This window comes from Plectropomus leopardus, chromosome 7 (genome assembly GCF_026936395.1).
Source record: "Plectropomus leopardus strain MGB_pleo_1.0 chromosome 7, ASM2693639v1, whole genome shotgun sequence".
NCBI lineage: Eukaryota > Metazoa > Chordata > Actinopteri > Perciformes > Serranidae > Plectropomus > Plectropomus leopardus.
In genome coordinates, this window is record NC_142182.1 from 25,434,854 (window position 1) to 25,450,759 (window position 15,906).

General features: G+C 39.0%; 1 protein-coding gene across 2 annotated transcripts in view; it reads left to right on the plus strand.

Annotated features, from left to right (window-relative positions):
* Positions 1–5,720: 5,720 nt before the first annotated feature.
* The window catches only part of syt12 (synaptotagmin XII), a 33,104-nt gene continuing 22,918 nt past the window's right edge, over positions 5,721–15,906 (plus strand). Inside the window, exon 1 of one of the 2 annotated variants that reach the window (XM_042496318.2) lies at positions 5,721–5,852. The gene's annotated coding sequence lies outside the window, so the exon portion shown is untranslated. Of the gene's footprint in view, positions 5,853–8,437; positions 8,578–15,906 lie in introns of those variants that run through there. The other variant, XM_088080304.1, reaches the window with a different exon arrangement.

Consider the following 15,906-nt stretch of genomic DNA (forward strand, 5'->3'; position numbering starts at 1 on the left):
AGTCTAGAGTTTTTCTGATGCTAATATGAGTGTCAGAAATGGCTCTGATACTGACTAAATTGTGGACTGGCATTTGCAACTACATGTCCATTACACCAGATTTAACTGCAGTTTTCCTGGAAATCAGTTTTTTTCCGCTCTTTAACAGTACCCTGCACAGCACTCTGCAGCCACTGGCAGCTACTGTTTTAGAGCACAACGAAGAATTAATTGACTGTAAAAAGTAAATTAAACTATTTATTTATTGTTAAAGTCGGATAGCATTTATTCTCTGTATGTATTTCCTCATGTTGTTTATGTTTTACGCAGGCTGAATCACACCCATATAGAAATTATTTCTTATCCTTACAGGGTAAGTAGTGTTGTAGGTTTATTTTATTTTATTTTTTTTAAATAATGCAATGGTATTGGAACGATACTCAGTATTGGCTTATATGCAAATTAAGGAATAGGTATCAGGAATGAAAAAACTCTCCCATCATGCACTATGTGACTGCTTCTTCTGGAAAAGAGAATCTAGTGGAAGTGTCCCGTTTGAGCTAGGCAGTGTGGAGGAAATCAAATATCACAATATTTTTGACCAAATATCTTTATATCAATATTGCGCTGATATTGTTGACTATTGTTGCGTTGTCAAAATATTTACACAATGAGATATTTGATAAATAATCATCAGTAATGTGAATTTAAAAACTAAATGGGTAAAGGCAAATAATAGAACAGCTACAATAGTCTGGTAAATTCATAAAATTACATCACTTCACTGTAATACAGCCTTTGAATGAGGTAAAGACCACATTTTGGATATTATATCCAAAACCTAAGATGATATGTCACAATATCCATATAATATAATGAATATCAGTTATAGGTAATAATGTTTGGATTTTTACATTTGATTTACCCTAAAAAGAAAAACTAGAGTTTCTAGAAAATGGACAGATTGTAGAAGCTTCAACTAGTGTTACTGTACCTAATCTGTAGATTAAGATTAAGAATGATTTTATGCCATTTTAGTCATTTTTAAAGTGAAATTCACTGAGTATTTTATTTTGAGTTTGTGCATTGAAAAAACGTTGTTTCCACTCATTTTGGACCTGGACGGATTTCATCAGTCCAATGATTTTGGCAAAAATAACTATCCTCGAGCCCTGGGCTGATAATGAGCCTTTAAATTATTTACAGTGACCATACTAAAACTAGAAACATATTAATCTTCTCAGGGTTTTTTGGAAAATCAACCAAAGCCCTGTGAATTTTTAAACTCAAGAGAAACCTGCAGTCTGAGTGTCTGACTTATTTTTTATTTATACACTTTAAAGACTTGCATATCTTATGTTTCTTTGCTGGCATATCTCAAAGTGGCCAGCGTATCTTAAAGATTAAGATCAGTATGCAAATGTCCAGAGAGTTATTTAGTTATTAATTAGGTCTCGTTTTACATGGTTCCATTGATGTTTTTTAGAACACAAGATTTGAGATTCAAAGATACTCCAGTTTAGTTTCAGTGCCAAACATCAACCCCAAAGCACAATAATTTCCTTCTAACTCACTATTGATTAATGAAATTAGGGATACATACCTCTTCTAAAACATAATCGTGAAGGTAAGTAAGATTTTAAAAACACTCACATTATTATATTAGTCTAATGTGTCTAATTACTCTACTGACAGTCACCTGAAACACTGAATTTTAAGTCAGTCACAACCAGATTCAGTGCAATAGGTGTTTTCTACATTGCTTTTAGTGAAGTCTGAGGTGTTTCTTTGCCAGCATCAATACAGTAGCTTCACCACCAGATGGAGACATTCAAAAGGCTAAGAAAACCCTGAATGCACCATTCTCCTGCTGCCAGGCCTTTTAAAAACTGTCAGTGTTTATTTTGTGAAGTGGCATAAATTTGCATTCATGCCGTAATGAGTTCAGTGTGGCTAAAAGCTGTGCAAACATGCTGTGTGAATTCTGCAGGACAAATATAAAAGAGAAAAATGATTAAGGGAGGACAAGGACAAAGTTAAACCAAACAGCTGAGATGATGCTAACATTATACTCTCATCTCACATACTTCACTTTGTCTCATTCATTTTTGTTACTCAAAAGAGTGGAAAGAAGTCATTTCCACACAGTGAAAGAAAACTGTATTTGTACTTTTAGGATGCTTTTACTTTATTCCTGTGGTGTATCTAGATTTCATGTGTTTCAGGTCAGGCAAAATTACCACAAGTGGAGTTCCGGATCACAGGCGAGAGAGGTTTGTTTGATCAGAGGGCATGTGATGTCAGCAAACAAGTTTAGATGTCATTAATCCTGTTCTTCATGCTCTGCTTGTTTTTCTGTCTTTGTCAGCCATCCGTTGTCACAGCTGCAGCTGAGAACAAGGCCACCAAAAAAAAACCCACAGAGAAAGTGTTCACAGAATGTGCTCTCACTGCATCGTGTTCTACATTTGATGCAAGTCTTTACATTATTTTGACACAATTACCCCCAAAAATGTTGGCAATGAACGTTTCTGCAAGCCACGGATGTGTTACATTTGCACATTACTATGTAGCAGGTGTGATTCAACAGTACTGTGGTTAATGTGTGGTTATGTTTAGGCATAAAACTACTTAGTTTTGGTTCAGAAAAGATCATGTTTTGGCTTAAAATACCTGGTGTTGGGGGCATACCCTCCACTTAAAACTCTGTTTGTTGGTCTAAAACAGTGATCAGTGATCTGCAACCTGGCAGGCGGCTCACCTAGATTTCACAATATCCAGCATCCCATCCACCTCCTGATGTCAAAGTTAACTAACAAACTGTGTTACTTTAGAAATGCTGATATGATACATATGAGACGTACCAAAGTAACATATCTTTAGTTTGAAGAAATGTGCAATGCCAACGTTTTCTTCTGCTGACTGGGCTGATTAGTCTGTCCCTCATCTGCAGAATTGGGAAAAAAAATTTACTGTTGCAAAATGTTGTTTGACTGATCAGAGGGATAAAACTTTTGATATTTACTATGTCCATTTCCAATGTAGGTGTTGTGCATCTCTTCCAAAGGAATTGTACTGCATTACATTGTGGTGGCTGTTTCCTGTTTGCAGTAATCCTCATATTTCTCACTCTGGATCTAGAGTGATGCTTCAGTAAGTTTATTACCTTTATTATGAGCCATTGAACAATAATCTGGTTGAATGAGGTCAAAGCAGGTTAAACTTCAGGTCAGGGGTCACTGCAGTCAGGCTGTGATTTTCAGCAGGCAGCAAAGAACAAGTAACATCTGTTAGTTAACCCTTTAAAACCTGGTTCAACATTAGTTTTCTTGTGCTGCTTTTAGATGCCTCTCACAAACCATGAAAGCCTTTGAAACCTGAGCAAATTGGTTTAATATCTTTCAAAATCATGGGGGAAAAGGAAATGACCAACCTGGCAAGAAATATCCCACAAATTGCAAAATTTTAGTGAAAGGTAATGAGAAAAATAACCTGAAAATTATTTTTTAAAAAGGTGAGAACTTGGGATTATCAAAATCTAGGGAAAATGTCCAGAAACAATGTTTATAATCATTATAATTTTATTTATTTAAAATTATGTTACAGGAGAAAAATACATATTGTCATTTCCTTTTTTTTAAAAAAAATTTCTGCACTCTGGGGTCATTTTATTGTTTGTTTTTGACTTTTATTTATTTATTTATTTACTTAATTTCAGTTAATTTTCTTGTTACTTTTTTTTTGTTTTTACTAATTTCCACCATGTTTTGTTAAGTTGCCCTCTCCCCGTGTTTGAAGAAATCAAACCAATATGCTTAGGTCCAAAGGGTTAAAATAAAGATAACCTGATGGGATATTGTCCTTTGCGTTGGTGTAGATTTTGTTGGGGAAGTCTATGCCTATTCCAATAAAAACATGAAAGTACCAGAAGAATTTATTTCGACACAAATAAACACGTTCACATCATAAATGTATGCAAAAAAGGCAAACAAATGGTGCATAAAAATTCACCAGACTGCAGGAAAAAATCTTTGATGCTCAAAATGTATTGGCAAAGGAGCCCTAAACCCCTCGTTTCTCATGTGTGGGTCCCCGAATGTTGAAACAAACCTCCACCAGTATTCATCAAACTTCAGCATCAGTGTTAGTTTTCATTTACATTTCTTTCAATGATGATTGTTCCAGCTAATCTAATGAAAGTGGAAATGTATGTTAAAGATACAATAAATCTTCAAGATAGAGTAATATTAGCAGGTTGAGGTTAGGATGACTGTAAAGTGGAGTGTTTCCTGTTTACTTACTGTAACCAACTACCGTAAAAATACAGCCAACAGTAATGTACCGTTTTTTCCAAATACAGTAAGAAACTGTAAATCTTCCTGTGTTTTGAAGCCAATATTACTGCTATACACCTCAAATTCTACTGTAGAATAGTGTGATGAATTTAACAGTAACACACAGTTGAGGTAGTGTACTGCATTGACACTAAAATAATGGCAGGATGCTGGCAACTACAGCTGCCAGTAGTTAACGGTGAATTTATTTAGTTAGTTACAGAGAGCTTCTCATCATTCATGAAAATGTTAACCTGGCATCATATTACATTCAAACACTTTATCTACAAAACTGTATTTTTCCAAACTGCCTCATAAAATGCACAATAAAAATATGTCCTTCAACTGTTGGATAGAGTGAAATAATGTAATGAATTACCCAAGTAAAATAAAGGAATTTCCTACTTGGATTATAGCCAGTGGCATTAATAATGGGTAAAAAATCATTTACTTATGCTTTAAATATCAGTAATAATTAATAATGTTTTGATTGCCAAATTGGGAATTTCCTTTGAGTGTAGTGATCCATAAATCAATAATTTAAGATTTACTGACACCAATAAACCCTTCATTTTAAAAAAGTGTTTTATTAGAAAGAGGCCCCTCAAATTTCCACTTAACCCTTTACTGACTGTAGTTGTGCACTGCATGGCGGTTGGGTGAGGAGCAGTTTACCTTTAATTTGCTTGTTTGGGGATTACCACTTTGAGAGGACTGATAGAGATGAGCGTTTTGCAATCACTGGTGTCATCACTGCACCCTGCCCACCTCCAGTGTAGACAGTTATGTAATTTCACACTGAATCATCCCTAACAGCTGACATGATGATTAAGAGGGGAGGAGGAGGAGGTTTGATCTTGGGAAAAAATTTGTGGTCATGACTGTGAAGAGAGATGATGGGGAAGAAAAGTTTGGGTGTCCCTGAAATACACACACCTCCCCTTCCAGTCCCCCCCCTTCATGCACCCATTGCGTAACAGGCTGTGTGTGTGTGTGTGTGTGTGTGTGTGTGTGTGTGTGTGTGTGTGTGTGTGTGCAGCAGGCAGGTCCTCCTTAGTGCTGACTGCTGCTGCTGCTGTTGGAGCCTTGGAGGAGGAGGCGGTGGTCGTGTTATTGAGCGGCCCGGCGGTGGAAGTTGCGCTGCAGGGGTGGGACTTTGTTTCTGCAGTCGGTCGGTCGAGGGTGAGCTGCGGCTCACACAGAAATGCCTCTGGCACCAGCTTCTCACAGTCCAGCGAGCTGCAGCGCAAACACACGGACACCTCCGAGTGGAAGATAAATCCTCCTCCTCCTCTTCATCATCCTTCTTGCTCCTCACACTCCTCCCCATCTTCCGGGAGGAGTGTGTGTGTGAGTGTGTGCGTGAACGCCGTGTTTCCTCCCCTCCTCCAGCCCCCGGGATACATAGACCGGACCGGCACCGGTGTCATTGGATGGAGAGAGGCTCCTGAAGAAGGGAGAGCGGTGGAGTTGGTCTACCCCCCCCTCCTCCTCCTCCTCCTCCTCCTTCTTCCCTACTGCACCAAAAGAAAACTCCTGGTAAGAAATGCGTGCTCACTCAGGCCATTTGGCCCCATAGACCACCTGCTATAAGCCGCTGTGCTCCTGCACTCCTCCGTGCACAACACGCATCATGGCGAGACTTGGGACTTGCATGCGTCTTTTTCTCCTCCTCTGCCTCTTTATTGACAGTGAAAGGGTTCATTTAAAGCGTGAAGCATTAGCGAGTGAATGTATCTCAGCAGACGGGATAGCAGGCTTTTTCTGCCACGACGTTTTTCCCCCCTGACTCTAATCATTTCTCTTTTAGTCGACCCAAATATTGATCCGCATCGCAAGTCGACCTGAACTAGGAGAGGGTTACTGGCTGTGGGAGTAAAGTGATGCTCACGGCAGCCTCTTGTAGCTACAGGGGTTAAAGGAGGGATAACAAATGGCACCCAGAGCAGCAGGAACTGTCCGTTTAGCACCACTCTGCTCAACTCCAACTGCAAACTGTGGTGAAAAAAGAACTTAATGCAGGTTTGATTAGCAGCTTTGGGGATGTGGTGTGAAATGAGGACAATGAAAATGAAGGATCACACAGTGTTTTGTTTGCAGGATCGACTTCACTCAGTTTTTTAGAGCTGCTATTAATCTTTATGCCTTGGATACTTAATAAAACCATTGCGACACCGGGTATCCTTCTAGTCCAGGGTCTAAATGTAGCATACTGCACAGTGTAAAGTCCTTCAGGGCAAATCTGTAAATCTCTGCAAATCTTTGCTGAATATATTCTGCTCAAAAAACACCCCAAAACAAACATTCAATGTTTAATTTGATCCTAACACAGATAGCTGTGACAGAATTTAACACTTTGAAACCTGGAGCAACAAAACTTCTTGTGCTGCTTTCAGATGCCTTTCATGAGTATTCAAATCCTAAAACTCTGAGCAAATGGGGAGATTTATTTCAAGAACACGGAAAAAAAAGCAATGAGCAACTTGACAAGAAATGTTCCACAAATTGCAAGAAATTAGTAGATTTAGAAAGTTATTTTTTAAAAACTGGGAGATAATGTCTAACAGGAAAAAGAAAATAGCAGAAAAACAATATTTATAGTTATCATGATAAATTATTCAAACTTTTGAGTTCTTTTCCAGTTCATTACCTTGTTTTTTTTTAAACTTTTTTTTCTTCTTCTAATTTTCAGGTAATTTTCTTGTACTTTAGACTAATCTTTTGTTAATTTCTCTGCCAATTTGCTCAGGTTTCCAAGGCTTAAATATACTACAGTGATGATTGTTCTGATTGTTAACTATGTGAAATCAAACATTGTTTTTTAACCCAGGGTTTACGAACCCAAAACAACTTATTTGTTGTCTTTTAGTGGCATTATTATGCTTTTATTATCAGGTTGGCAAGGGAAAGATGACAGGAAATAAGAAGCAGGGGGTGACATGCAACAAAGATGCCTACCCTTGCCAGAATGGGCAGGAGGTTGTCGTTAATTACTGTGGTTTAACCATCTAAATTTTGGTATAATTTAGAAATATTGTGTCATTAAAGAATTACTGGCCTCTAAAAACTATTCTAATGAAATAATCTGAAAAGGCTCAGGTTAAATAGGTTGCAGCTCAGGCATTATGCAACCTGTGACAAGGAGTCTCAAGCAGCCATTGCATTGCTCTCAAGGATCAAAAGCCCTAAAAGGTTGGGACCCTGTCCCACTGATCCTGTTTACACTTGGTTTTAAAACATTTTTGACAAGAAGACTAACTCAACCGCAGAATAAATGTTGGCATTGTACATTTTTGCAAACCACAAATATATTTTTACATTACATTACATGTGTATGTTATATGGTAGTGACTACATAAAAACATATCATTTCAACAATGCTGTGGTTAATGTGCGGTTAGATTTAGACACAAACAACACTTGGTTATGGCTGTAAATTGATTATATTTTGGGCCTAAAATACCTGATTTTGCTGGTACTATCCAAACAGAACAGCAGCAATGTCAAGTTAAAAAAAACAACCGCTTCGCAAAACACTTTGCTAAAAAACACCCATGTTTGGTCGCTGAAAAGCCACTGGAAATGCATCAATAGCATGCCAAAAAAAAGAACCTTTTATTTTATTTTGTTAAAATTGTTGGTCATCAACTGTTGTCTGCAGTGGTCTGCAACTTGGCAGCCATCTTGCTTAGGTGACACACCATCCATGCTTTTGAAATGTTGCTGTGTATGAAATGTTCAAATCTTGCTTGTTTTGCCAAAATATAAAATGCCAACATTTTCTGCTGGTAACTGAGCTGAGTGGACAGCTGAGACACATTCATATCTGCGTCTATAATGCATCTCTTGTGTTCAGACTTTGTCACTTAGGATGGGAATTCACTGTATGACTTTAGAAATTTTGTTGTTGATTCCAACTCATACTGTTTGAGCAAATCGTCTGCGATGTAAAGCCAAAGCTCACGATTAATGTGCTCACACTGTGATGATCGAGCCCAGACCTGACAGCGCACACTGCACGCGTATAAACGGCCCGACCTGGCTGTTGACAATTGTCAATAAAGATTAGTTTGAAAGCTCCGCGGTAGATATTAGCAACAATGCTAACAAGGCAGCAGCTTGCTGTCTTGATAGTCTGTGCCGAAACTCTCTGTAATACATCCACGGCCGAAGCCTGCAAGAAAGACAGAGGCGCATAGGGACTCGCAGATGGTCTGGAGGACGTGGACAGGATGGCTTGTCCATTTTGCAGAGAGAATTGGAGGTAAGCTAGCTACTTAAACTGGTGTTAACCTCATAGCTAACGTTACCTTCGCTAACGTTTCATGTTGCTGCGTTGCTACCTGCCAGAAACTACACTTCCTTCGTTATAACTTCGTGTTGCTAATGTTAGTTTGACTCGGGGACATCCAGTGTCGTGTTGCCATGGCGTTTTGAGACGCTCTGTTTGCGATTTCGCGCAGGCGTACTGAGGGGAAAAAAAAGCGCTTACGTTGGTGAATGGACTTGTGGCTCTGCTTTAACTTTGCCAGAAAATGTGTCGGTTTACTAAAATTTCTGAATAGTGGCTCAGTTGGTAGAGCGGGCGCCCACTGTGTAGGAACTGTGGTCCGACTGCAGCGGGTTTGAGTCTGACTGTGACCTTTTGCTGCATGTCCTCCCCTCTGTCTCATCAAACAAGGGCTAATTTGTTGTTAAGTGGGCAAATTATTGAGCATTGGTCACTAAAACAACTTCCACGTCTTGTACTCATGGACATATTTACCTGGTTATGTCATGTCCTTGTCAGGGACACATCAGGACATATTAAAAGTAACACTACGAAGATATGTGGTCAAATGGGGTTGTAATATAACTTAGTGATCGTTCACTTGTATCCAGCACTGTTCACTTGCGATCTGATCCACCAAGACTCATTTTAAAACCAAGTGTAAACACTGTCAGAATAAAGATGCTTACATGGGTTTTGAATGTTGCTTTCGTTATTCTTATAAAGTGATGCAGATATTTGCACCTGTTTATAACTGAATGTTTTCTGGTTGGTGTCTGTCTTTGAGGCTTTCAGAGGGTTTCGATTGGTTGAATGTCTGTGGCTTTTGGAGCGAGTTGTAGTTGTATTTACTGGAACTAACGTTGACTGATTGTCCTTCTTTCTGGCTTTGTAGATGTCCTGTTTCCCCCTGAAGCCACCTGTACTGATTACTTTCTACCTCTTGGCTTCCTTTCTGTGTTCAATCTCAGAAATTAAATGTTGCATACTGATTATGTGGAAAACTTTTGGCATCAGTTAACAGTTTAAAGTTACGTGGGAGTAAAATGCCTGCCTCTCAAAGCTGTGATTTTAAAACGAAGCAAATTCAGAAACCAAAATCAGTCATTTTAACATGATCTCAATGCGCTGGCTCTTCCAGTGTATTTCCTGCAGCTTTCTAACGATGCTGGAGGTCTTTGCGAAGTGGCTTGGCAGTCGAGGTAAAATATTGTTCTGTGTGTGTGTGTGTGTGTGTGTGTGTGTGTGTGTCACTGGGACTCTCTCCTCCTCCTCCTCGCTGTGCTGAAATACGACCAGCTCAGAATTCAATTCCTCCACCAGCACTCGCAATCATCTCTGCCATTCGTTCGCTCTCTGTCATGGGTTTCCCCCTGTTTCTACAGACACCCACACACATACACACACACACTTGCAGCCCTAACACTCCACCTTCTCCCTTCCTGTGTCCCCATTGAACTCCTCGGAAGAAAAGTGTTATTACATTAAGAAAACTGAGAGCACTTAGATGAACCTGGGAGACTTGTGGCTCTGTAAGTCTACTGTAACACCTTTAGGGCCCTCTGCCATTATCAAAATGGTTCTTTCCAAAGATCGAGCGCTGGCTCACACCTTAATGTATCGCTGCTAATATTTCCAGAATAGATGGTATTATGGATTGCCTCATTTTAAGGTGAATGCCTGTGGTCAGAGCAGTTTGCTGCCAAATGTTGCTACAGCTCACTTCTCCTGGAGATGCCTTGAAATGCAGCAGGCTGGAGAGGGTATCGTAAAAGAAAGTATCGTAAGATGAATCACATTTATGAGATTGAGACTGCTAAAGGTTATCGGGTATTGAAGGAAAACTTCATCTGGCAAAATGATAATTTGTATATCAGTTACTCACCACGTGTGACCTTGACTTTGTGAAGAAAACTTGTTTTTCTTGCATACCTCCGCAGGGAACGGCAAATCCAAAAAGAGGTCTGTATTTAACAACAGGAAATCTTTTTCAAAACATCAAAACTCTCACGCAACTCTTGGTATATAATCCGAATCTTCTTTATCCAGTCTTATGCACATTACTTCACAATCAGGTACGTTTTCACTGCAAGATCATTCCTGGACATGCTTAGGGCGCGCTCGTAGGCGAAAGTGTTTTATGTTGCAACTTTTTTTTAGTGAAAATGCATGTGATTGGGAAGTACTGAGCATGTGACTGCATAAATGAAACTTGGATCATACTGCAGTTGTGTGAGTTGTTTGTCTGTGTATGTTCTGATATAGTTTTGCTGTTGTCAAACATGGTTCCCAATGGCATCTATTCATAAGGAATGTTTGTCTTTTTGGTTTCTTCGTTCAGTGTGGAGACATGCGGGAAAACGTTTTCTTCACAATCGAGTAATTCAGGGTGAGTAACTGATATAGTAATGGTCATTTTGCTGGTGGAGTATTCCTTTTAACAGTGTTGTTTGTACCACTTTTCATTTGTATTTGCATAAGCATTAAGGCCCAAATTAAGGGTAAACAGCTTCCCTGGGTCTGTCTGTCCCTCCACACTTTGTTTCACCACTGTTCCAGCACTGTGGACAGGTCTGCCTGAACATATCATTATTGTGCACTAAGAGGAAAAAAAAAACACTATGGTTTGTTTGTATTTCTTTAAACTAATCACAGTCGTCTTGGGAGGCGCTAAACCCAGGATGCAGCGACAATGTGCCATTGGGAAATGTCAAGCAATAGCAGGAGGGGAGAAAAATGTCATCATCATCATTTTCAGACATGCTGAATCTTGTTGTTTAATCCTTGCAAAATCCAGTATGTAAAAATGACAATATATAGTTTTATATAGGGTTAAGTGCTGGGCTGTTTCTTGGCTGGGAGCAGTTTCCAGCCATTTGTGGTGTAATTAGTGAGTTTGAGAGGTGCTGTTGGGCATATTATGTTACCTTTGTCAGACTATCTGTTTCCTCTCGTAATAATACGCTACAGTAAGCTAACCCACAGCTGGCTCCAGTTACATATTTATTGTATACAAGAGTGGTATCAATCCTCTCATTAGTAGTTTCCAAAATGTCCTTTCACTTTTGTAAATGAACAAAACCCGTTGCACATTCTTACAGCTCATTTCATATGGATGAAAATACACGAAAATGAAAGTCAAACTGACTTTTACCTACTAACATTGTCTGAGTAATTTAATTGGTGCAGTATCTGTGTGGGCAGGCATTAATAATAGTTTGTAATATCACTTCAGTTCCAACAGCTACACTACAGCAGTTAACCAGCTGGAGGGCTGACGTCGTTAGCAGATATTAAATCGCCTCTGTCCCATCTGTGATTTCAAAGTCAAATTTAAACTAGGATGCAGAGAGGAAGCATAAAAAAACTGTGTTACTGTCCAAATACCTTTGGATCTGACTGCAGTTACCCAATAGTTAATCAATAAGCTTGGGCTTGGCTTCAAATCTGCTCTTCCCCACTTTGGAGAATTTAAGCTTCCGCCCACCTTCACATTACTGAGAGTGAATCAACCTGTTTCCAAAACATTAAGTTGGGTCTGACAGACGTTTTTGTAACACTAAGTGCTTTCCCTGTCCTGTATTAGCCTAATTGTGAGGTTGTTAATCTGATAAGTAGTAGGTGTAATGAGTTCATGGGTTCAGCCTTGAACACAGAGTTAGAGACTTCATGATTGCAAAAGTGATGAAAAATCAGTGGCATGAGGAAAAGTCTATCCAAGTGTGGAAATAAATAGGAAACACAGCAATTTCTGTAATTACCTCGCTGACAGTGGTTGTAGTTAAATGCATCCACGTGTGTCAAACCATGATCAGCTGATTCTAAAACTTAACATACTTTGTCATAATTTTTCAGGATAAAATAAGGGGAAAAAAACATGATTTTGACTAATTATTCTGCAGTTAATTCAACCAAACAAGCAGTCTGTCTCTGTTTGTCTGGTTCAATTGTGTTTATAAAGTTTTATCCCCTCTGTATATTAGCCTTTTCAACATTCTGATGTTTAATGTGGTTCAGAGTGAAGTCAGCAGCCTTTTTCTCGTATTTATTCTCGTATTTTTCTATTTTTCTCATAGAATCCTTTTTCTCCGCAAAGGAGAGAAAATATTTACCCGCCAGATTTTTTGGAGACAGATTAAATTCCAGTTGTGTGAGTTGTTTAAGTAGCTCTCGACTGAATAATCAAAGTAGACGGAGCTCAAACAGCTCTTTGCTTGCTGCTACACTCAAAGACGCCTTTACCATTGATTCCATTTGGAGTTAAACAAATTTGCAAACATCTTGTTTAACAATGTTAAGTCGAACATCTTTGTTAGTCTCACAGTTATGTCTGCAAGATTTATAAGAATTAATCATACAAATGAAAGTTTAAGATATTTTGATGGTCAAAAATGATCTTTTTGTTCGTTTATCCCAGGCTGATCTGTACACTAAATCTGATGGAGAGCTAAACATATGTTTCAGTGACGTCCAATCAATACACATTTAAACAACCTCCTTTGCTCAAGTCAGCATTTGTATTGTTAGCCACGTTAGTTCCTTGGTTCAAGTGATCACATTGTTCAAGACATTCATGGCACCGAGTGGATGAGTGCTGCTGATTTTGGTGATCTTGGACTTCTCTTCTAGGCCACCATAAGGCAGCATATCCTCATACAACAGTTTGTGCAATATCCTATGAATCAGAGCCCAGTGAATGATGCCACATTCTTCACGTCAAGACAGAGGTTAGGTTTAGGCAAATAGATTTATGTAGGTTAGGTTTAGGAAAAGAAACATGGCGATGATCCACCTCAAAATGACCAAACTAGCAGAAAGTCCAGTATTTTGTGACTTATTCACTGCCCCAACCTGCCTCTTTATTTTAGCTCTTCCTTCTTTTTATTGCGTCAGTGCACTTATAACATGACCTCGGCCTACCCAAATACATAGGTTATACATGAATCACTGGCTCATGATTATATGTGATATGTGCGAAGTTTGTTGCATTAGTTTTCAGAGACAAATGTACAAACAGAGCACGAGAACATTCTGCATATAGTTGACATTTTTGGTTAATTAAGTGAAATATCTTGACAGCAGTTGAATGGATTGTCCTGAAATGTGTGTCTCCTGAAGATCAGTTGTATAACTTTGCTGATCTCTGATCTTAACTTTTATTTAAGTGCCATAATGTGCTCAACATTTCAGTTTGTTGACAGTGATTTGTTACTCAAGAAAATGTATTTATTAATCATTACTCCAACAACAATTTTTGTTCCATCTCTTATTCTTATTCTTCAACAAGGTAGCACGTTGGAAAAAGTGATAATAGAGCTGGTAGCTGTCTGTAGACTCTCGGACTTGTTTAAACATCCTTTGGAGCGACTTTACCGTAACTGTGATTTCAGTACCTTCTCCACACTTTTATCAGTCTTTAGATTTGAAGCATCCTTGCCAGAGAATATATGAGTTCAGGGTTTGTTGTCTGAACTCTGAGTGATTGAGCTGATTGGCTGCAGCATGCAGGTTCTTCCTGCCTCAGCTGGCGCCGCTGCTGACATATAAAAGCCGGCGCCAGCCGGTGCAATGCTACTTTTACTTAACCATGCACCAAATGAGCTGTCTAAACCAGAAAGTCAGTGTAGCTGGCATGGAAGCAGGCAGATATGTGAGGAGGCAGGACAGAGGGAGAGACTGCTGTGCAGTGTTATATCTGGCCGTTTCACAGAGTGCGGCAGCGAGGCAGTTAATTTGATTATGAGTCATTTGGCGAGATTAAAAGCAAAGTTGATTGATCAGTTGTTGGGAGAGCGAGCTGACGGGTCTGTGATCCCTCCCCCTCCTCCCCCTTCCTCTCTTCCCAGCTGCTCTCTGTTTCTTATTACTTTTTCAACACAGACTCTCATCTTGTTTTATTTTCACCAATCACTTCTTTCTATTATCTCATCCTTTTCTTGCTTCTCTCCTTATCTAACCTCTACACCCCTCAATTTCTCTCCTCTTTATTGCTCTGTGTGTGTATGTGTGTGTGTGTGTGTGTGTGCAAACATAAATCTGTGTGTCTGCTGTTATTGATCGGACCTGTTTTAACATTCAGCTTCAATAAAGGGAATTTCTTGTTTTCTTTTTTCCTAGCTGTTAGGAGCAAATGGTGGCAGCTATGGCACATTTACATTCAGTGTCGGATCTGAGCAGGTGCTTTGGGTTTGTTGTTTCTGTCTGAGCTGCTTTATGTTCGGATAGAGACACTTGCTGGTGGTGTCTGTTTCCTCCCTAGTCGCAGTGGTTTTTATTGCCAACAAGAACTGTAATTCTGATTACAGGACAAAATATATAATAATAAATAATAAATATGAAATTACGCCAGAGAGTGAATTTGGCCTAACTTCCCTCTGTGTACTGAAGGCTGTTGGAAGATGCAAGCATGAAGGATGACTGCTACTGAAGTTCAGGAACTACTAAGAAATCGCCAGTGCCAACACTAAAGTGTAGTAGACTTTAAAAAAGATGGACCTGTAAAGCCAGTTCACAGTGTTGTACCAATAGAAATCATGTGGTGTGTCTTGTCTTGCAAGGGGAACATCTTTCACTCAGCTATAGAGGTCATAAGGTACACCCAAAAATAGAAAGTAAGTGGAGAGAGGATCTACATGTAGAATTTTTATCTGTAGCCTATATAATAGGTCATCTGAATGAAATTTTCATTCTTTTAGCTTTTTCTTGAGTTTTCTTTAACAGTCTTTTCAAATAGATGGGAGTTTGCTCAGTTGGTGTGGATGACACCATTAACTCATTGAGTGCCAGCGCTATTATATGATGGAAAGTGGCTTGTGCCAGCTTTTCTGGCCATTTTAAGTCGTCTTTCAAGACCCACAGAATATTTAATATAATATTATTATATTATAATAATATTTCAGACTCTGAAAGCACAGAATAGCTCAAATGAAAGAAGAAACTCTCCTTTTCGTCATGGAAAAAACGTTTGTTTGCACCTTGTTCCGTTCTTGATTTATCTGAAGTTGAATAGAGGCTGGTTTCATCAAAAATACCACTTTCTTTCTAGAAAGCTGAGAAAATGCATTTTTGTGAAAGGGAGTCTGTCAAGCAAAACAGTGATTTGAATGTTATAGTTTTGCCTTCAATGACATAAAAGACATCTGAAAATTGTATTACAAATGTGTGTAAATGTGTAAATATGCAAAGTACAGCACAATGCAACAAATCATGGCCCCAGTTCAGAGAGAGAAAACCCACAAGATAGAACCGGAGTCCTATTCCATTATTCCTACCTGCAGTATTCGGGCGGCCGGGCCTGCTCACTCTCAACACTCTCATTTTTTC